The sequence below is a fragment of the Podarcis raffonei genome, chromosome 5 (assembly GCF_027172205.1).
Source record: "Podarcis raffonei isolate rPodRaf1 chromosome 5, rPodRaf1.pri, whole genome shotgun sequence".
NCBI classification, from domain to species: Eukaryota; Metazoa; Chordata; class Lepidosauria; order Squamata; family Lacertidae; genus Podarcis; species Podarcis raffonei.
Window position 1 is genome coordinate 96,884,963 of NC_070606.1, and position 22,078 is coordinate 96,907,040.

The window sequence follows — 22,078 nt, forward strand, 5'->3', positions numbered from 1 at the left end:
ACACACACACACGTGTCAAGTGCCTGGCGTGAATCTGCACACAGATACACGCGCAGGCCTCCCTAAGCGGGCCTGGCGCTTTCGCCGCCGCCTTTACGGGACGACGGGCGGCCGCCTCAAAGGCAAGGCCCGGGGCTGAGGCGCGAAGGCCGCTTGTGTGGTTCTGTGTTAGGGCACGTGCCTCTATTTATTTATTTATTGCGCTTATGTGCCGCCTTTAGCTTCAAAGGAGCTCCAGGAGAGTCTTTTCACCCGTTTCACCCTCCTCACACGACAACCCTGTGAGGTCCGTTCGGCAAAGAGGCCGTGACTGGGCCAATGGCAGTAGTGTAGTATATACAATAAGTATAAAATGTGGTGACAGTAATAATAATGCAACAAAACAACAACACCACAAACTGGCTGTTAAGTATAAAATCAAATTTACTAGAATAATCGCTAGAATAGAGATAGACTTGTAACCGTTCAAGCAACAAACATACTAAGGTGCCATGTGCAAAACAAAGCCTGGGGATACTGTAAGCATGGAGTGGATAAATGTACAACTGTATCTTAACAAGTTACATGTGCAATAAGCGTTATACAGACTGGATAAATGAACCGTTCAACAAGTAGCGTAAGTCCAATCACGGAACGGCAACCCCATGCCGTCACAATGGCAAGGGTAGCACACTGGAGAACATGAAAAAGTTTTTCAAAGATTGAACTAGATGAGATGTTATTCAATGGGTCTTGAGTTGGAAAGACAAAGCCGTATGCATGGACCGGTTCTCCAGATATATTACAGGTTTCGCTACACGCTTCATCAGTCCGAAAAGCCAGTCATACAAAACGGTTTGCTCAGGATAAAGAAAGTATTCACAGGCACAGCCAAAGGCAGGACTTGGGTCCTCTTGCTCGACATGGCGCCCTGAGAGACAGAGAGAGAGGGCCCACCTTGGGCGATCCTGAATGGATATCCTCACTTACGGATCTTCTCCAAAAAAGAAGAATTCGGAAACTGTAATTTCCCCCTCGCAGGGTTATTGTTTATAGAACCCTCAACAAACTACGGTTCCTGGGATGCTTTGGGAGAAGCCATGCGCTTCAAATGCGCATTGGGTATTCTCTAAGTTTGTAGTGTGGATCTGCTCTCGGAATAAAGCAACATGGCTTGACCTGGAGGGCCGTTTCAAAGATTTCGCTACGCGCACGCGGAGCTCAAAAGGAGGCAATCGAGTCCCACTTTTCACGGGGTTGCTGCCACCATTACATGACTAGGCAGCGAGCAGGCCCATGTTGAGGTGAGAGGGAGTGTAAATGGTGCTTGGGCTGAACTTGTTTGCGGCTTTGTATCTTGGTGTATTGCTAAGATCCATACTATACATTCAAAGCATATTCAATGCACACTTGAAGCACAGCTTTCACCCCCCGCCCCCCAAAAAGAATCCTGGGAATTTTGGTTTTCCTCTCACAGAGGGTACCATTGTAGAGGGCACCAACTACAGTTCCCCAGAGTGTCTGGGAGAATTTATGTGTTTTGAATGCACATTGAATATGCTTTTAAGTGTACAGTGTGGATCTTCCCTTAGAATAAAGCTACATGGTTTGACCTGGAGTGCCATTTCATATATTTATATACATGCGCATGGTGCTCAGAATGAAGCATTATGTTCCCCATTCCCATTTCTTTTCAGGATCTAAATCAACCTGCTTGCCCTCCAGGTGTTTTGGACTACAACTCCCGTCAGTTCCATCTGGGGCAGATGGGAATTGCAGTCAAAAACATCTGGAGGGTACCAGGTTGGAAAAGACTGAGCTAAAGCAAGCACTTCTTTTGGTTTGAGGATCCTGGTCTAATTTGAAGTGAAATCACCCTGCTTTTGAATCCTCCTCGTAAACATCTCTGAGCATCTTTCAGGGATTTTTGTTGCTTTGAAGCGTGCAGTTGGACACAAAATGTGCATTGGAAAACAATTTTGTTCAGTTGGAAAGATGATAATGCACAGTTGGAAGAATGGGAGGCAGGGAGAAACTAGACACGTTAGGCTTTTGTGTTTATTAAGCGCTTAAATCTCAGGCGGCGTCAGGGACAGCATACATGTAAATTTTATTAGGATAGAATGTGCTCCGTTTCCATATGTAAACTGCCCAAACCATTTTAAAGCACCTTCTTTTGGGTCAGAACCTCCTCTAGTTCCCCTTCCCCTTTGGGCAGGTAGCGGTGCATCCTTGGTCCAGGTTCGATCCCCTGTGGCAACACCAGGTCAGGTTGGGAGAGATCCCTGCCTGAAATCCTGGAGAGCCTCTGCCAGTCCGTGTAGACTGTCCTGAGCTAGGTGGACCAAAGATCTTCTTCCGTATTCTATATTCTGTAATAGATAAGAGCTGCTCACTTGAAACCACTGCTGATACAGGGTGTGAACAAAGAACAAAACACACCTTGTGTCCCTTTTACCTTTTTTAGTGTGGGGTGTCCATTATGAAATTTGTGCAGCTGAAAGGCTAAGTGAACATTTTGGACACGTATGTGTGTTGCACAGCTGTCGCTAACAAACTGCATCTTCCCCACGTTTCTCTTGCAGCATCTAGTAAAAGAAACGAGCATTGGGATGCCATAGGCTTCAGCATTTCCTTATCCTTCCTCTGTTGTATTGACCAGTGTATGCAGGACAAGGGGAAATACCAGTTGTGGTGAGGTCACAAGATTGCTCATTTCTTTTATTAGGCATTAGCAAGATGACACATGAGGCCAAGACGTCAAAAAGCAATGATCGCAAGTTCCAGGTAAGTCACCTTTGTATCTCCACTGAACTCAGTGAGATTAACAGGTTGGTTCTAAGTGACGCCATCATCTCCAGTAATTCCAGCAAAGGTTCCAGCACAAGCAAAGTGGCTGCTGCATTGTGGGATATCTTCAGGAGAAGAAAAGGCTGAGGAGTAAACCCTATACAAATCCGGAGGAGAGTCCCTAAGACAGTGAAATGGCGCCTTGTACACCTCCTTTTGGCAACTCCTGCAGCCGAGCTAGTGCCAAATGCCTTGCTCTGCTTTCCTTTGGACCACATCAGTGAAGCCAAGAGGGTTTTTTTGTTATCTGGGCAGCCCAGGACATTCATACACACTGCCCAGGGTTGTGCCCGGAGAGGTCACCTTAGCACTGCTAACACAACAAAAACAACATGGCGAGGCAGCAGTTACAAGTTACTGGTCACTGCAGCCACAGCAGGTGCTGTGATTCCCCACAGGTTTGATTTTACCCCCGGAGGCATACTCCATTGTCTCTCGAGACAGACGGATGCTAGCAAGATATCAGGGGAAAAAATAACACATTAGCTCAGTGGTAGGGCATCCCACATAAACTCTTCAGGATCCCCAGGTAGAACTAGGAGTGACTCCCTGCCTGAAACCCTGGAGAGCTGCTGCCAGCCATTGTAGGCAATACATTTGCAGCCCAAACATTGATGAACAGCAAAATCTTCATAATCCATCAAATGCCTGGGAAAGACGTGGTTTTTTACACGGTGCCAAAAACAGTGTTAATGATAGAGCTAGACAGGCCTCACTGTGGACAGCTTTTCACAGACATGGAGCCACAGCTGAAAAGGCAGCCTCCTCAAAGCTCTTGCTTCAATAGTTCTCCACTGCAAGTTGTTGTTGTTTTATTAAATTTATATACTGCCCTTCCTCGGAAGATCACAGGGCTGATCACAACACAAAAGTGAAAACACAAAATACAAAACAAAAGTTTTGAAGTGCTAGCATCTACTTTACACCGATACACCCACCCAAGAAAAATAACAGGATCTGGGTTTGTTTTCCCTTTCATATTGTGTTACATAAAGGTGTAAGAAATGCTATGGGGGAAAATATTAATACCAACATGTCTGCAGTCAGAAAACCCTTGCAGAGAAAGGTTGCTTCCTGAAACAAACAACTGAGGGTCTCATGGTAGCATCTTAAAAGCGAACAGATTTCTTGTGGTATAAACATATGCATCTGACAACGTGGACTTGAGTCCATGCAAGTTGATGTCATTTAATAAATTCCTTAGTCTTTAAGGTACCACCAGAAGACTCCTGGTTATTTTTGCTGCAAGAAAAATAATGTGGACGAGATGGTCTTTCCCAAAAGCTCCTGTGCCAGTGGGGAGGGACTTTAGGTCTGGAGACTGAATGCAGCCCTCTGAGCCGCTCCACCTGGCCCTTGGACCTCTCCCCAGGCCACACCCTTTCCCCAAGCCATGCCTCTCATTGGCCCTGCTCAATGAGTCCTTGAACCACGATAATACCTGGGTGATGTAAATGTCTATAGAAGGGTGGGGAACCTCAGGCCCAGGGGCCTAATCTGGCCTACCAGACATCCTCATTTAGTCCACCAGGCTGTTTGGGGCAAGACACACCCACCTCCTGACAGGTGTTTTGGAAGTGCAGTTCAAAGGGCTTTGACAGGTGGCTGTCAAGCTTGGCCCATGGAGAAGGGACAGATAAGGCTCTGGCTTGCTAGACAAAAAGGGTTCTCTGCCCCTCCTGGAATGCAGCTTACTGTACAAACAGTGCTCCACCCATTTTTGGTGCTACACACCCACCCACCCCCCGAAAATTGCTTGTGAAAGAATGCTGCCCTTGAAATGCCAAGGGAAGTGGTGGACCTACATTTTGTTGGCCCTGAAGCTTCAGCTGTTATGGGGGCTCCTTTGCAACCAGCGATGAGGTCCGGCTAACCACTGTTATCTTCTTCAATGGGGTTATTCCATGACAGATGACATTTAACAACTACTACTACTACATTGCAGGTTTGATTAAAATTGCTGTCCTGGATTATCTCACATGTCAAAGTCACTGGTGTGAATAAAAATTTCCTGTGTCTTATAGTTTTTTAGTTATGCTGGGGGGGGAATGAAAATTAGGGAAATATTATATGCATGCATGATGCGTCGTAGAATGATGAAATTGGGTCTGCTAGACCCACAATTGTTAAGCAGTGTGGACTAAAGTTGCTTCTGGGGCTCCTCTGGAATTATGGACCCTGTTTCATAGTAGATCCACGCCTGGCCAAGGGGGCCACTCCCCAGTTGTTGCCCAAAGGCAGGAGGAAGAGTGTGCGTGAATGGCCAGCTCTAGAGAATGGCAAGGTTGGCTGTTTCCCAGGGCCTGCCACCCAAACGGTGCTACCATCTCCACTTGGCACAGAGTACTGAGGATCAGATGCAACCAAGGAGAATTCTCCGCTTGCATATCCTGCCTCTGTCAGGTTGGTTGGGTGGGGGAGAGAAGTACTGAGGCCCTGGAGGGAGGCCCCAAATCCAACAGCCAGCCCTGTGTGTATGTGATTTGGGGGACACACAATGGCCAAGCGGCCTCAGCCTGCCGGCCCTTTCATCTTCCCCTTTGCCCCCACGCTAGTGCCAGCCATTTTGGCCCCCTTGCCCACTGCAATTACGTTCCTTTGATCTGCCAGAGAAGTGGCTATTGTCAAGAACACTCCGTGCGACAATTAAGGACTCTGCGATACAATGGCATTGTCTGCAGCGGGTGGAGAGTGCGTGCGGAAAAGGGACCGCGGTCCACAGCAACACCCCCTTTCCTGCCCCCCCCCGCCACATCCCTCCCCGCTTCATGAAAGGAGGAGCAAGGCAAGCCATTTTTATTTTTAAAGTACACAGAGTGGTCTTTGATGAGTGCGCTGTATTAATGCCCCAAAATTTGAAGAAAACTAAATATGTATATATTTATATGTGATATATTTAACGGTAGTATGTGATAATGTGCGGATATTGTGTTAAGCTCTGATTGCAGGGTTCATTTTATTCTTGGAAGCTGCCTCTCTCCTCCCTAAGGAAGGATAAATTGCAAGGGTAAATTGAACCAGCTCATGCAATACACATGTCTGAGGTGGCTCTTAGATAAGCAATGTTACTCCACTGTGGGGATCTTTCACTGCTTATTTTTATGAACAGAATTTGTTATTTGCATGGCTCTTTGGGGAGGGGGCTATTTTATTCTGTCAACAATTGGTATGTTCTTATTATAATCCTAAGCTGCCTTGGAGGATTTTTGATTCAGAAAGGCGCCATGGTTTTCAACACGTTTAATGATCATGTCAAGGCTTCCAACAATAAATTGTGGGCAGGAGTGCCAACTTGAATAAAATATTGGGGGGGGGGCAGGTAAGTCCTGCCCTGCATAATCAATCACGACGCAGTGCACACACACCATCTGAATGGCAATGCCCATCAACTGGGGGGGCAGCCCCCTCAAATATTTTATTGGGGGAGGCTGAAGCCCCATGGCTCCTATGATTGTTGGAACTGCAGTTTGGCCAAATATGCAGAGTACTACGAGAGATCACCAGTCCTTCTCTGCTCCATCTACAATATTCAGTTTTCCCTGAGAAGGAATGGCTATTAAATCTTTGTAAATTCATAATAGGGATGGAGAACCCGATGCTGTTGGACTCCAGCTCACATTAGCCCCAGGGACAATGGTCAAGAATGATGGGAGCTGTAGTGCAACAACCTTTGGAGAGCCATAGATCCCCCAACCCTGGTCTACAATGTCACTATGTCTATTTGCCAATGTAGTGCCCTCCAGACATTTTGGATTACAATTCCCACCAGTCCTTGAAGGCTGATGGGAGATGTAGTCCAAAACAGCTGGTGGGCACCAGATTGGCAAAGTTTGGTCTCCTGTCCGGGTTATCCATATCTCTATCTAAAGCAGGAGGAGAAATGTATATGGCCAGCACTGTGTCACAAGGCATAGTCAGTCCAATGAGGCCTAAACTCTGCTGCTGTTGGTTGTTGGCATCTTCTGTCTTGAGAGACAATGGAGTACGCCTCCGGGGGTAAAATCAAACTGCTGGGAAATCACAGTGCCTGCTCATTTATGTAGGGTTGCTATGCTTTAAAAAACATGCAAGCTGCTTAGAGACTCTTTATACAGGAAGTGGCTAATTAATAATAATGCACCTTTGGTCCTCCCAACACACTTGGTTTCGAAAGGTGGGCAAAGTTGTTAGTTGGCTCTCCGAAAATAAGCAACAGGAAGGGTGTGAGAAATAGTTCTCCCTGTCCACAGCAGTTGCCCCAAGCCTTCTTCGCTTGCCCAGTAGTGATAGTTCTCCCCTCTTTGCTCACACCAAGCATCCTTAAAACACAACAACAACTCAGGCCTTATCCCCCTTGTCGACATGCCCGCCCCAGGCATCCTGATGCCCCTGTTTGTTTCCTTAATTGGCAAGTTTCTCAGCAGCGTTGCCCTTCCTCATGTGGATGAGATCATTCTACCAGCGCAGATCCCATCCTTCTTCTGTTGCACCGGCTGCCCCACTCCCCTCCCCTCGGGGCCCTGGCGGGGCTCCTGCCCCTAGTTCAAGGGGGAAGGTGGGCACTCTGCGGCCCCAGCTGCGTGCTGCGCAGCCGGGTCTGAGTCATCGCTCTTTGTCTGGTAATTGGTGTGAGCAGCAGAGCCTGGCAATTGGAGGCCGGCCTTGGGAACAGCAGCACGGAGATGGACAATAGCGAGGGAGACAATGGCGGCAAGTTCTGAGAAACAGCAGCCCCACAAACAATAGGCCCTGGGAGGCAGCCAAAGTCTCTTGGGCTTCAAAGCAGAGGAGGAGGTGGGGGCAGGCAGCAGCTGAGGCACAAGTGGCTGAACATCTATCTAATCTGCCAGGGACCACAGACCCTGAAAGGCCACGCCACCCAAGCCACTCTGGGGAGAAGGCGGCTCTACTGCCACCTGTAGGCCACCTGGGAAGCCTTTCTCTCTTGCCATTAATGCACACCACGGCACAGGTTTCACTGTGGCTGGTTCGTAAGGGTGTATGGGATGTTAGGGGAGGGCTAGTACCTCTGGTGGGGGAAACATTGTGCTCCTTCTGGGGGAGTTTGTCCACCTTTGGTCCCCACAACAGCCACATCCCAGGAACGGCTTTGTCTGGCTAAACCAGGTGAGGGTGACTGATGGGTCTCAAACCCTTGGTGAGTTAGGAATGTCTCCTGCAGGCTCTGGAGGATTGAGTGGATGAGACCAAGAGTGGGTCCAGCGGTCAATAAGGCAGTTTCTGCATGTGCTGTAGAGAGAAAGGAGTGTCAGGTGTGCGTGCAGGAGCCAGGCCCAGTGACCAATAGGACTCTGCAAGACTGGGGCCTTCCTAAGTTTGTTCTGAAGAGGCAAGGCGTGGCTGCACAGGTGAGGCTGATTGGTAACTCACAGCACCTGGTGGCAAGAGCCGGGAAGGGATATAAGGTCAGCATTTTCCCTTTAGCTCTTTGCCACAGCAACACGTTCTCTGCCTTGCTGTGTTTGACTTCTTGATCCTCGGACCCCTGACTTCATGACTCCTTGCTTCTTGATCCTCGGACACTTGGCTTCCTGACTCCCGGCTCTCTGACCCTTGGACTCTTGGCTTTCTGACTCCTGGCTTCTGGACTCCTGTTCCTGCTCCCACCCCGCCATCTTGCCCCCGGTCCCAACGTCCTCAGCCGGGACTTCAATCACCCGTGAACCGGGTCGTGACAATGAGGGGCACATGGGGCTTGTCCACATGGGACGGTAGCCCATCTAGGAGAAGGAAACTCTGATCCTAAAGCTCTGCTGCCTTGTGGGATAACTTCAGAAGAAAAGGTTCTGGAGTAAACTCTATACAACCCGGAGTGGAGTCCCTAAGGCAGTTGGGTGGCACCTTGTACACCTCCTTCCAGCAACTCCTGCAGCCAAGCTGGTGTCAATCGTATTGCTCTTCTTTCTTTTGAACCACATCAGGGAGTCCAAGAGAGGAACTTGGACTGGGACTAATTAAGAGGTCCCTGCCTGGGATAAGCTAGCAAAATTTGGGACAAAACTAGCAAAATTCCTTTGGGGGAGTGTTCACATGCAATTGGGGGTAAATTTGGAAATTGAGAACGTTATTTCTATGTAAATTTTATGTTCTTTCTTAATTATTGGTGACTTCACTGTATTTTGTTTACTTTGATAATTCCACTCTACGACTTAACTGCCCTAGGTACGCTGCCCTCGCCATGCTTTTGAAGATAGCTGTGTTGACACACAGAAATTAGATCAGTGGGAATTTTCCCATCACTTTTCTCTGCATGTCCTGAGAAGCCTGTCAGGTTGCCAGGAAAGGAGCAGTTTTAAAAACAGACAGCCTCTAATCAATGTCAGGAAATTTCCAAAGATGCAATAAATACTACTGCAGCAAAAAAGAGGGGAGAAACTCCACGTTCTATATTAGTCTGTCCTCCGGTATTAGGGGAAAACAATGACAGAGACAGCCATTTTCATTGTGACTTGCTTTGTGAGCTTTCCATGTTCCTCAGGGCTGGTCACAACTTAAAGTTCAGTGCTGAACGAGATAGACCTTGGTTTGATCCCCAGGATAATTCTTGGTCTCCTGTTTGCAGAGGCTACTGGTCGAATTGTAGCAGCGAACGATCTGAACCGGGGTAGGCAACCTAAGGCCCGTGGGCCAGGTGCGGCCCAATCGCCTTCTCAATCTGGCCTGCAGATGGTCCGGGAATTAGCGTGTTTTTACATGAGTAGAATGGGTGCTTTTATTTAAAATGCATCTCTGGGTTATTTGTGGGGCGTAGGAATTCGTTCATCCCCCCCCCCAAAAATAGTCTGGCCCTAGACATGGTCTGAGGAACGGTGGACCGGCCCATGGCTGAAAAAGGTTGCTGACCCATGATCTGAACGACCTGGGAGCCTTTATGTCCAATGTGAGGCGATTCCAGGTCTTTCCTCGAGGTGGAGCCCTGTCCCTGCCATATACCAGTCACGGAACTGGAGTGGAAATTGCCCTGTGCCTTGTTGCTGTTTCCTAGCTCCCACTGTAGTTTTGAGCCTTTGGTTTTGGGTTGGGAGGGAGCTACTAGGTACCTAACTGGGGAGAGGAACCGGCAAAAGTGTCCCTTGGATCTGGGAACTGTGGGTCACCCAGGTCTCCTCACGGTAATCATGAACCTTAGGCCCTCAGCCGCCCAGGGCTGCATATATTTTGGAGGTCTTTGTTTTTGTCGGTACAAAATCAACTAACTGATGCTGATCAACTAACTATGCAGCTCCTAGAAAGCCTGTGTTCCTTTATACTGAAAACAAAGACGCAGGTCCTTGTTCTCCCTGCTAGGGAAAAAATATGGGCTCCTTTGATGAAGACTAAGGGCTGTGGACACACCCTGCCTTTAAAACACATTTAAAGCAAATTCCCCCCGCCCCGCCTCAAAGAATTGTGGGCACTGTACAGTGGTACCTTGGGTTAAGTACTTAATTCGTTCCGGAGAGCCGTACTTAATCTGAAACTGTACTTAACCTGAGGCACCACTTTAGCTAATGGGGCCTCCTGCTGCCGCCGCGCCGCCAGAGCACAATTTCTGTTCTCATCCTGAAGCAAAGTTCTTAACCTGAAGCACTATTTCTGGGTTAGCGGAGTGTGTAACCTGAAGCATATATAACCCAAGGTACCACTGTAGTTTAAGGCCACTGGGAATTGTAACTCTACAGTGCCCAGAATTCTTTGAGGGAAAGGATGTGCTTCAATTGTGCTTTAAAGACGTAGTGCGTAAGCAGAAACTCGACAGAGGTCTTGTCCACACTTCTGCTTGTTCTGTGCCATGAAAGCATGGATCCGAGCAGTTTTGCCTTTGCTTCACCGCTTCCGCAGGAAAACCTACTCTTTAACACTAAAATGGAAAAAGCAGCAATCCACAGAAAAAACAACTGCCACTTGTTCTGATTCAGTGCTAAAGATTGGGTTTTTCCAGAGGTTGGGGCAAACAAGAGGTGTAGATAAGCCTAGATTGTTGCTCATGTTCCATTCATTTCTATGGTGTGTACACAGGAAACCTCTCAGTTAATTGTATTTCCTAGGAAGATCCCTAGCTTTGTCACAATGGGCACTGTACACTTTTGCAATGCCTTTTAAACTCACTTCCAGTTCTTGATCTGGAAATCACAAGGCTCCTTGGCACCTAGCCATTCTAAGAAAAGCATCACATTAAAAGGCTGTCCAACTAGTTAAACCAATTAAGCAGGTGATGTCATTGGGGCTGAATGGGTTGGCCGAGTTAACCACTGCTTTGCCACACAGCCCTTTCAGAGCAAGGAGGTGCAGACTCACAGAAGCAGGAAGGGCGTGGAAACTAATGGACCTCTGTTAGTCATCAAACGAATGAAAAGTGCAGGGAGTTAGACCAGGAGATGTGAACACTTGCATGTTTAAGCGCAAACACACACACACACACACCATTGCTTTGTTGATGTTTTTAACTGAAAGCTGAATTCTTTTCTCCATCAATTTTCTTTTGAACTTAACAGGAAAGGTTTCCCAGGGCTTTCTAACCCAGTAACGAAAGCATGCTATTTAGCAGGTTTATAGCAAGCTGCCTTACACTAAGTCAGACCACAGGTCAGGGGTCGGCAACCTAGGGCCCATGGGCCACAAGCGGCCCCCCGGGGTCATTTAACCGGCCCACAAGCTGCCCCCAAACCAAGCCGCCTGCTTGGTGAGTCCCTGCGCACTGCGCTAAACTGCACAGGTGCAGGTGCAGGCGCCAGAAATCACGGCGGAGGGATCTCCGCTGGAGTGAACCAGCCCAGGCGAGGTAAACCTTGCTGACCCCTGCCATAAGTCCATCTAGCTCAGTATTGTCTACACTGATTGGCAGCGACAAAGTTCCAGGAGGGTGATGCCACCACTTGCCTGGCCAGTCCAAAGGGTGACATTGGCTGCCTGCTTCCTCTTCCTCCTCGGTCTCATTGCTGCACCTGGCAAACTCATCAGGGAGCAGGGCAAAACAAGAGTTTGTTGGCTCCAGCTGCCACTGCCTCTGGCACCATCTCCTGTGGGTTTCCCTGCCTTCTGCCGTACCCACTCTCAATGGCCACCAGCCCACCACTGCTGGCACAGCCTCATCCTTGCCCCACTGTGTTGCAGTGTCAGGAATAACAGAATCATAGAGTTGGAAGGGACCTCAAGGGGCCATCTAGTCCAACCCCCTGCAATGCAGGAATCTTGCCCACAACTGTCCCTGGGTGGACTTGAACCACCAACTTTCTGGCTAACGGCCAGACGTGCTGACCCATTGTGCCACAGAGATACAGCTCCACCCCCACATCGATCAAATACAATAACATCAGCAGCTTGTTGCAGTCCTCCTTGTCAAGATGTTTCTTCCCTTGCCCCCTCAAGCTGAGTTTCCCTGGCTGCTCTGCTGTCACACCCATTTGTGACATTTGGAGCTGTCCTTCAAGGTGTTCTTAGGACATGGCAAGGGCTGGGCCACCATAGAGCCTCTTGCCTTCTTGCTATTGGCACTGTCCCCAATTCGTTACGTTCTGCAAGTTTTAATCCACCACTGCCCTTTTTAATGTATGCAATGAGAGAACCTTATAAAAAGCACTCAGTGCTTTACAGGACAGCATGAGCACAAGGGCAGGGCGCAGGCTCTGCCCCGAAGCAGTTTTCAATCAGATGCCCCTCCCATCCCCTCCAGCATCAAAACAGGGACAATAAAGGTGCCAGAAAATTGGGACTGATAGTCCCTGGCAAATTGGCCCCACTGAACTCAATGTGTAGACATGCACAGTCAACTATCCTCCATCCTGCAGCCTTACGTTTTTTAAAAAAGGAAATTTATTATTTTATAGTTTTAAAAAACCCCCAGAGAGTAAAAGTATCAATAAAAAAAATAAGACTTTCAAAATGTAAAGCAACAGTAGAATAAAAACAGATGGGAACTTGCAAAAGTTTTCTAAACATCTGGGTAAAGGTAAAGGTAAAGGGACCCCTGACCATTAGGTCCAGTCGTGGCCGGCTCAGGTTGTGGCGCTCATCTCGCTTTATTAGCCGAGGGAGCCGGCGTACAGCTTCCGGGTCATGTGGCCAGCATGACTTAAGCCGCTTCTGGCGAATCAGAGCAGCACACAGAAACGTCATTTTTCTTCCCACCGGAGTGGTACCTATTGATCTACTTGCACTTTGATGTGCTTTTGAACTGCTAGGATGGCAGGAGCTGGGACTGAGCAACGGGAGCTCACCCCGTCGCGGGGATTCGAACCACCAACCTTCTGATCGGCAAGTCCTAGGCTCTGTAGTTTAACCTACAGCGCCACCTGCGTCCCAGAACATCTGGATAGGCTTGTCTAAACAAAAACGTTTTTTAGCAGGTTCTGAAAAGAGTATAGTGAAGGCACTGGCTGAGTGCTTGCATGCAACTTCCTAGCACAGGCAATACTCTTTGCTAATCTGGTGCTGTCCGGATGTTTTGGGCCACAATCCCCACCATGCGAGTTGAAGTCCAGAACATCTATAGGGCACTAAGTTGTTGAAGGCAGGCTCAGTGTAAGAAATATAAACACAATGGCTTGGTAAGGAGAACTCAAGGCAGCAGTAATTGAAATAAAACTGGAGTTGGCAGGTCCCTTCCACTGGAGGAGAAAAATGGGGGGAGGTCCGGGGCAAAGAAACCTGGAGATTTATAGCCATGTGCTGCTGGCTCGCCCTTTGCATCTCGCTTCTGAAGTAGATCCACGTACGGCCCGGAGCAGCCGAAACGTCAGAGTCAGCAGAAAAAGCAATTACTCCTACCATGCAAAGTGCAGCCTGGTCCGTCAAGGATTTGTGTGAAAAACAGACAGGTGGCTGAAGTGGGAGCGACTGGGACTTTTTCTCTCCTCTGCTCATGTAACAACAGCTTGGCATGCAGAAATTAAAACAGATAAAGCGGCGGGGGGGGGGACTTTTTCAGACCGAGAGCCATATTCCCTCCTGGTTGACCTTCTGAGGGCCATATGCTAGCAGTGGGCAGGGCCAGAGACAAAAGCAGGCAGAGCATTCAATGTAAATGTTACCTTTTTAAGGTAGGTTGTGATTGTGTCACTGTCATGGGCAGCTGCTGGGTAGCTCTGGAGATCTCTTGTGTGTGGCGGAAACAGCCTAACCCATGCACACACTTACCTAGGAGTAAAGGCCTTTTCAGCATAAGAGTAGACAAAGCTGATCATTTTGGTTTGGCCCGGTGTCCCCCCCCCCTATTCTTAAATTGAGTCACCACATTTCCACATCCACTTGTGAATTATTATTATTTTAAATCTCCCTGAAAATTCATCAGCATTTAGATAATGTATGCATTTCTCCAAATATACACATTTGGCACGCACTTTTGCCTAACACACATTTTTGCAAGCGATTTCTCCTGAGATAATGTATTTATAGCATTGTTTTCACGTGCAATTTTATGCAGATCCTTGTACACATTTTTGACTGGAGAAACATGCATTGCAAAATTTGCAGAAGTGTGAATGTTGAAGGATAGCTGTGTTTTGGTTTGTGCATTCAACACCCCCCACCCACCCACAGGAACTGCAAGTCAGATTATGTTACACTCCAATCCGAACCAAGTTTCTCCTGCATCCCTCAGGCGAAACTTTTCCCCTCCTTGCCCAGCAGGAAACTCTTCCCAAGAGAGAAGAGCGTGGCATGGGGTTACCAGTTTGCAAATGCCTCCGCCACTTTGCCCATTGCAGCAGGTGGGGGGTGGTCAGCGGTCACCTTTTTTCCTCCATGCAAGGAAAAGTTACTACAGTGGGTATCTGCAGATCGACTGGTGATTAAAGGCACAAGAACAGACCTTTTTCTCCCTGGTCAATTGGCACGAGAGGCTGCAGATGGGTCGGGGGAAATGCAGGCCATGATCTTTGCTGCGTCCCAAGCTTCAGCAAACTTCACTGCCTCTTCCCAAGCCAATTGACTGCTTAATAAGTATGGTACTTAAATAGTGATAAACCTGTGCAAGGGCCATTGCTCTCCTGTGTGTTTCTCTGGGATGAGATGTGGGCAACAGTGAAACCAGATGGCTGGAATGAAGCACTCTGCGGACCTCTGCACTGCTAAGTAGTTATTTTTGGCGATGGTATATTGGTATGAGGAGGGCCAGCCCACCCATGAGGCAAGGTGAGGCAACCGCGTCAGGCGGCAGGATCCACCAGGACAGCAGATCCAACCTGCAAGGACCATGTTGCCCTTGTAACAGCAACAGCTGCGGTGCATTCCTTGGAGGTCGGGTCGGCTGGCTCTTCTGTAGCCACCCCCTCCCCAGCTGTGTCATGGACTGGTATCTGAAGAAGTGTGCATACCCAGAACAAACTTAGCTGGTCTCTAAGGCGCTACTGGACAATTTTTTTTATTTATATGGACTGGACCCGGCACTTGTCATGGAAGGAGGGTTTGCGCATAAGTGTGCCATAGCTGTCAACTTTCAGATTTGAAAATAAGGGATCAGCAGCCTCGGAAATAAGGGATCAGCAGCCTCACCTGTCCTGGGGACAGTCTACGGGATATCTAACAATCTGGGATAACAGCAGGAAATGGCGCTGGAATAAGGGAATTTCCGGCAAAAAAAGGGAAGGTTGACAGCTATGAAGTGTGCATTGTGTCAGGATGGCTGTAGCAATGGCACGGATACCTGAATATTAGCAGGAAATTTACTGTGGTGGAAACTCCCCCCAATTGCATCCATCCCTGTTTCTCAGAGGAATTTTCACTGAGTTGTCAACCTGAGTGGCTTCTCCTTCCCACTTTATCTCGAATGTCCAAACCGCTCGATTGGTGGTGCTTACTGTGGGATGGGTGCGGCTCATGCATGGAAGATTTTGTTTGTTTGTTTGGAGGGACCACATGGCATCAGCATCAAAATGCAAGCCCATATTCTCCTCACCCCCAAATTAATTTGGATCAAGCCTTTCTAGGAAAAATTCAACTACAGTCCGAAACCTGTTACCAGTGACTCATTTAGATATAGGAATGAACTGTTTCCAATATTTTGGCCCCGTCTGGAAACACCCCGACATGGCTACTCCTCTGGAAGTTTCCAGAAGTATCCATATTACATTTAAGAATGTGTTAAAGGTAAAGGTAAAGGCACCCCTGCCCGTACGGGCCAGTCTTGCCAGACTCTAGGGTTGTGCGCCCATCTCACTTAAGAGGCCGAGGGCCAGCGCTGTCCGGAGACACTTCCGGGTCACGTGGCCAGCGTGACAAGCTGCATCTGGCAAGCCAGCGCAGCACGCGGAAACGCCGTTTACCTTCCCGCCAGTAAGCGGTCCCTATTTATCTACTTGCACCCAGGGGTGCTTTCGAACTGCAAGGTTGGCAGGCGCTGGGACCGAGCAACGGGAGCGCACCCCGCCGCGGGGATTCGAACCGCCGACCTTTCGATCGGCAAGCCCTAGGCGCTGAGGCTTTTACCCACAGCGCCACCCGCGTCCCATCAACAAGAATGTGTTACCATTTTCCAAATCTGTACTTAAACCAGCCTGTATGATAAAACAAGCAAATATGTTATTTGATAGAAACATTTCCAGGCTTGCCACCCTTCATCTGACATGACTCTTCGTCCTCCTGGCAAGTAGAAATTCAGCATATGAATCTTTTCCTGTCACTCCCCCTCTGTGTTGCAAAGGCAACATGTGCTGAATTTCTGCGCAAGGTGCAGAACTTCTGTCCCCAATAGGGACATTCCTAACTGTAGCTGTTCTCTCAACTTGAGTCAGCGGCCTCTGGAGTATGTTGAAATAGCATCCAAGGGGCTTTCCAGAGATTATCCTTTCATTGTACTGATATAGATAGATGGATGGATAATTATTAGTTGTTGCAGGGGTTTTACTTGCCTTTCTGCAGGCTGCTGTATCTATTGCAGAACCAACCTCTTTCTTAGTATTAGAGCATATTCATTCTTTCTCTTGTCCTGTTTCTTTTCCCCAGGGAAAACCACTCTCTAGCGCTCAATCTGAGCCAACAGCAACTGAGTTTTTGTGAATTGCTGTTTGTTCCAAAACAGCGCTAAAGAGCAGGTTTTCACTAAGAAAGGAGCAGGGCAAGCGGAAAACCACTTGACCACCCCACCTTCTGCAACTGCTTAGCTTGCCTCTGTCACTGAGCTGGCCCTACACACAGCTGCTTTCCCACCCAATGCAAAAGGAAAAGGATACTGAATGACTGGATCCAGACTAGAGCAGCTGTAGTATAATGATTTCCAGTCTGATTTCTTCCTCCTGCATCTGGGAAGCTGGTCAGATTCCATCCATCTGCCTTGTGTACATGCAGGAACTTTGCTTCTGCACACTGAGGGCTGCCAGTTCAGATGCTTCACTCTGCATTTTTTCCGTCACTCATGGGAGCGCTGTATTCACGAGTTCAGTGAAGTGTGTGAGAGCCAGGGAGTTTTCAGAGCTTTGCAAAATCCCCACTCTTTTCTTAGGCACTTTTTGGTGCTTCCGTGGTCGTGAGATGACTGAGAGATCCATGAGCAGCTATCGGATAAATGTCTGAGCTTTCAAATCCCCACTGGCCCAGGAGCCCGATGACCCTGACATCCTTAAAATATATATCTGTATATTGGAGTAAATCAAACAAATCAATACAGTAAAGGCAATAGAAATATCAGAGAGGCTTAATAGCAGGTTGGTAAATTACTTAAGAGGGACGCGGGTGGCGCTATGGGTAAAACCTCAGCGCCTAGGACTTGCCGATCGCATGGTCGGCGGTTCGAATCCCCGCAGCGGAGTGCGCTCCCGTCGTTCGGTCCCAGCGCCTGCCAACCTAGCAGTTCGAAAGCACCCCCGGGTGCAAGTAGATAAATAGGGACCGCTTACCAGCGGGAAGGTAAACGGCATTCCGTGTGCTGCGCTGGCTCGCCAGATGCAGCTTGTCACGCTGGCCACGTGACCCGGAAGTGTCTTCGGACAGCGCTGGCTCCTGGCCTATAGAGTGAGATGAGCGCACAACCCTAGAGTCTGGCAAGACTGGCCCGTACGGGCAGGGGTACCTTTACCTTTAAATTACTTAAGACCATTAGGAAAACCCAATTTCACATTGTTCTGTTGAGAGGAAGTCCTGTGCATCTGTTGCATATAAGATAAAATCCCACCAAACAGTATAGAATTTGCCAGGGTCCTCCAAGCCTTTGGCAACACATAATTTATGAGTTATTTCCCCCCCAGCTAGTGCTAATATTTTTACTAGCAAAGTGAAAGTCACAAATCCTGCAAGGTTTTCTATTTGGGAGCAATTTGGGGGTTCCATGGGACACCCTCCCACCCACCCCACATCATCAAGCCCCATAGCAAATTAGAAGGGTATCTGCTGCTTATGGGGGGGGGCAGCAGTGGAGAAGTCATTGTGGTGCAAATGTATCCCTGGAGCCAAACCTGGCAGTCCTGCTGCTGTGATTGCACCATGCTGACCTCCCTGTCTCCTCGCCCCTCTCCTTCCCGATAAGCAACAGCGACCTGCCTGCCAGGAAGCTAGCACAGAGTCTCTGCCCCACCTGTTGAGTCACTTCTGTTGGAGAACAAGTCCTCAGTGTAGCTGGCTTTAGTTAAGATTTCAATTCCTCTTTTCTGCTGAAATAGTTACTGTCAATGCCCTGTTGACCTTGTCTGAATTCAAGTTGCTGGGAATACCGTAAGTGGAGTGAGTTGCTGTTGCACTCAGGTCCTCTTTGCAGGCATCTGGTTGGCCACTGTGAGAACAGGATGCTGGACTATTTGGGCCATTGGCCTGATGCACTAGGCTCTTCTTATGAATGTGTGTATGTGTGCTTATTTAACTTATATGCAGAATTCATCATGTGAAAGGCTGGGCTGGATTAATCCCAAACTGGAATTAAGATTGCCGGAAGAAATATCAACAACCTCAGATATGCAGATGACACAACCTTGATGGCAGAAAGTGAGGAGGAATTAAAGAACCTTTTAATGAGGGTGAAAGAGGAGAGCACAAAATATGGTTTGAAGCTCAACATCAAAAAAACGAAGATCATGGCCACTGGTCCCATCACCTCCTGGCAAATAGAAGGGGAAGAAATGGAGGCAGTGAGAGATTTTACTTTCTTGGGCTCCATGATCACTGCAGATGGTGACAGCAGCCACGAAATTAAAAGACGCCTGCTTCTTGGGAGAAAAGCAATGACAAACCTAGACAGCATCTTAAAAAGCAGAGACATCACCTTGCCGACAAAGGTCTGTATAGCTAAAGCTATGGTTTTCCCAGTAGTGATGTATGGAAGTGAGAGCTGGACCATCAAGAAGGCTGATTGCTGAAGAATGGATGCTTTTGAATTATGGTGCTGGAGGAGACTCTTGAGAGTCCCATGGACTGCAAGAAGATCAAACCTATCCATTCTGAAGGAAATCAGCCCTGAGTGCTCAGTGGAAGGACAGATTGTGAAGCTGAGGCTCCAATACTTTCGCCCCCTCATGAGAAGAGAAGACTCCCTGGAAAAGACCCTGATGTTGGGAAAGATGGAGGGCACAAGGAGAAGGGGACGACAGAGGACGAGATGGTTGGACAGTATTCTCGAAGTTACCAGCATGAGTCTGACCAAACTGCAGGAGGCAGTGGAAGACAGGAGTGCCTGGCGTGCTCTGATCCATGGGGTCACGAAGAGTCGGACACGACTAAACGACTAAACAACCACCACAACAACACTGTACTAAGAACCTTGGGGAAAGCTACAGTCCTCCCACTAATTGGGCTGAGCTAGGATTTGACCGGGGGAGGGTGGAGCTCTCCTGGCAGTGGGGCCTTTAGCTGAGGTTCATTCCATAAAGACTTCAGAGTGAGCCTTAACAGTTGTGACTTCATTTTGGAATTCCCTCCCTTCTGAGGTTACATCCATACCACAGATTTACAGCACTTGACTTCCCCCAAAGAAACCTGGGAACTGTATTGTACCCCCTCACCCACCTATGATTACTGACACCTTTAACAAACCACAGTTTCCACAGTTCTCTGGGGAAAGCTCTGCTCTTTAAATATGTGGTGCGGCCTCCACAGGCACATACCTCCACATGTGGTGGGAGTGCCCCAAAATCCAACTATTCTGGACAACAACCATACGAGAAATAAGTAAAATAACCAAACAAGTATTATAAACCACCCCAGAATTGGCCTTACTAAACATCTTCCAAGACAATAATGCCCACTTACACCACAAAGAACTCATAACCCACCTACTTTCAGCAGCCAGAAGCATCATAGCCAGACACTGGAGAGACCTGTCAGGAGTAAACATGGACCGATAGTACCAAATAGTATGGGAAACAGCCCAACTAGAAAAATTAACCAATAAACTGAAACTGACATGGGGACAAATAGAAGAAGACACCTTCACCCCTGTATGGCTCCCCTTTATCACATACACAGCCCAACAAGACAACGACAAAAATCCACCAGCAGCATACAAATCAATATGGCTAACCTGATCCAAAACACCCACTCACCCCACTCACACATGAAAACAAAGACCACCACAGCCAACCACAAATGAACAACCACACCCTAGGCCAATCCCAACCTCTCTCATCACCAAAGGAACACAAGTGAACAGCAAAGAACCTGCACAAACAACGCTGACACCAAACCCTACATATAGTAAGTAAAATAGAAACATCGCCACCCGACCCCCCCATCTCCCCCCCACTCCACCTCTTTCCCCCTTTTCTTCCCAATGTCTCAACAAACGAAACTGATTTGTAAAAATGTTACATGGGGGGGGGGAAATTATACGAGAGACATTGCACACACTTTTGTAAATCAAGAAAATCTTTAATAAAAAAAAATATATGTGGTGCGGATGGAGATACGATGGGTGTTTAATTGTTTTGTGTCAGCTGAAGACATGGTCATTTGCCCAGCCCTTTAATGAAGTTTTGTGTCAGATTGGTTGTTTATGTATTATTCCTGGATTGTAATTTATCTGCCTTTGCTTCAAGCTGATTGCATTATGTATCTGGTTTGCACTTTTAATTGTAATCCGCTCTGGTCTTGCAATGAAGAATGGGCTAGTCATGCTTTAAATAAATAAAATACATCACACGATTATGTTATTGCGAGTAAGGGATGCATTAAAAGGGATGGGAGAGGGTTGCTGCAAAACCTTTTGATTTTTCAGGGGTGCTGCAAAATGGATCATAAGCAGTGGTCCATTCTGAGTGGGGGCAATACAGACTCAGAATCAGTGACCTCACTCTTAACTGCCTTCGGGACTTCCACATGTATTCATTCAAAATTCTGTGCAATCTCATAATCAATCTGCATTTTTAAAAATCCATATTGAAATTTGCATTTAAATATGCATTCCTTATTATTGAGAATGAATAAGGAGCAGTGTTCTCCTCTGACTTGCAACTCAGTGGAAAAGAGAGCCAAACATTTCAGTTGGCAATAATAATTACATCTTCCTTAGTTCTTGGGAGCACAGTATTGCGTCTGCCGTCGTTAACGTTGCCAGAGATTGCTGCAAAAACTCCTGTGTGCTGTTCATCTTCTCTCTCTGGACCAAGAAATGCCAGGGACATTCCAAGCTACACTGCCAGTGTGCAGGGCAAGATCCTGCCTTAGAAAAGCACATCTAAATACTGCTGTTGTGCCTCTGGGAACCTCCTTTAACATGATGAGCAAGCTTTGTTTTGCTGTCCCCGTCTGGTGACTCATATCTGGCAGCTTGGGAGGCGCATTCCCTCTGCCTTTGTTTTGCATGGGGCGTTGCTGTTGCTGTGGAATGGGGGAAGTCAAAACTCTTGCACCTCTGCAGCGTGGAGAGGAAAGGTTTCCTTGCTGCGGAGTGGCAGGCCTGGTTTGTCCACTTCTCTTTCCGGCAGCATTCCTGGCAGCCAGCGCCACAGAACCTTTGCCCAGACACCCCAGATGTCAGTGACCTTGTCGCGATTACTCAGTGGCAAGCAGAAGCCACTCTGCATGGGCTCAGAGGCACTACTGCCACCACCTGTTCCATTAACTGCAGCTTTTTGTTGCAGGCGTTACGCAGGTGGAGTTTATCCCCCTCTCCCTGCCCACATCATAGAATCATAGAGCGGTAGAGTTGGAAGGGACCCATCTGGGGCCGTCTAGACCAGCCCCTTGCACTTCCCGTCATCGCCAGGAGAAGGTTCGCTTGCCTCGTTCCCATATGCCTGAGTGCTGCTAAAAGTACAAGCCAAGGTGCAGGAGCCGGGCCAGTTAAAAAGATGCCAGCCTGAACGACTGAACCGGTGCCACATCTGCCTGCTCTCTGGGGAACAGAGGCTGA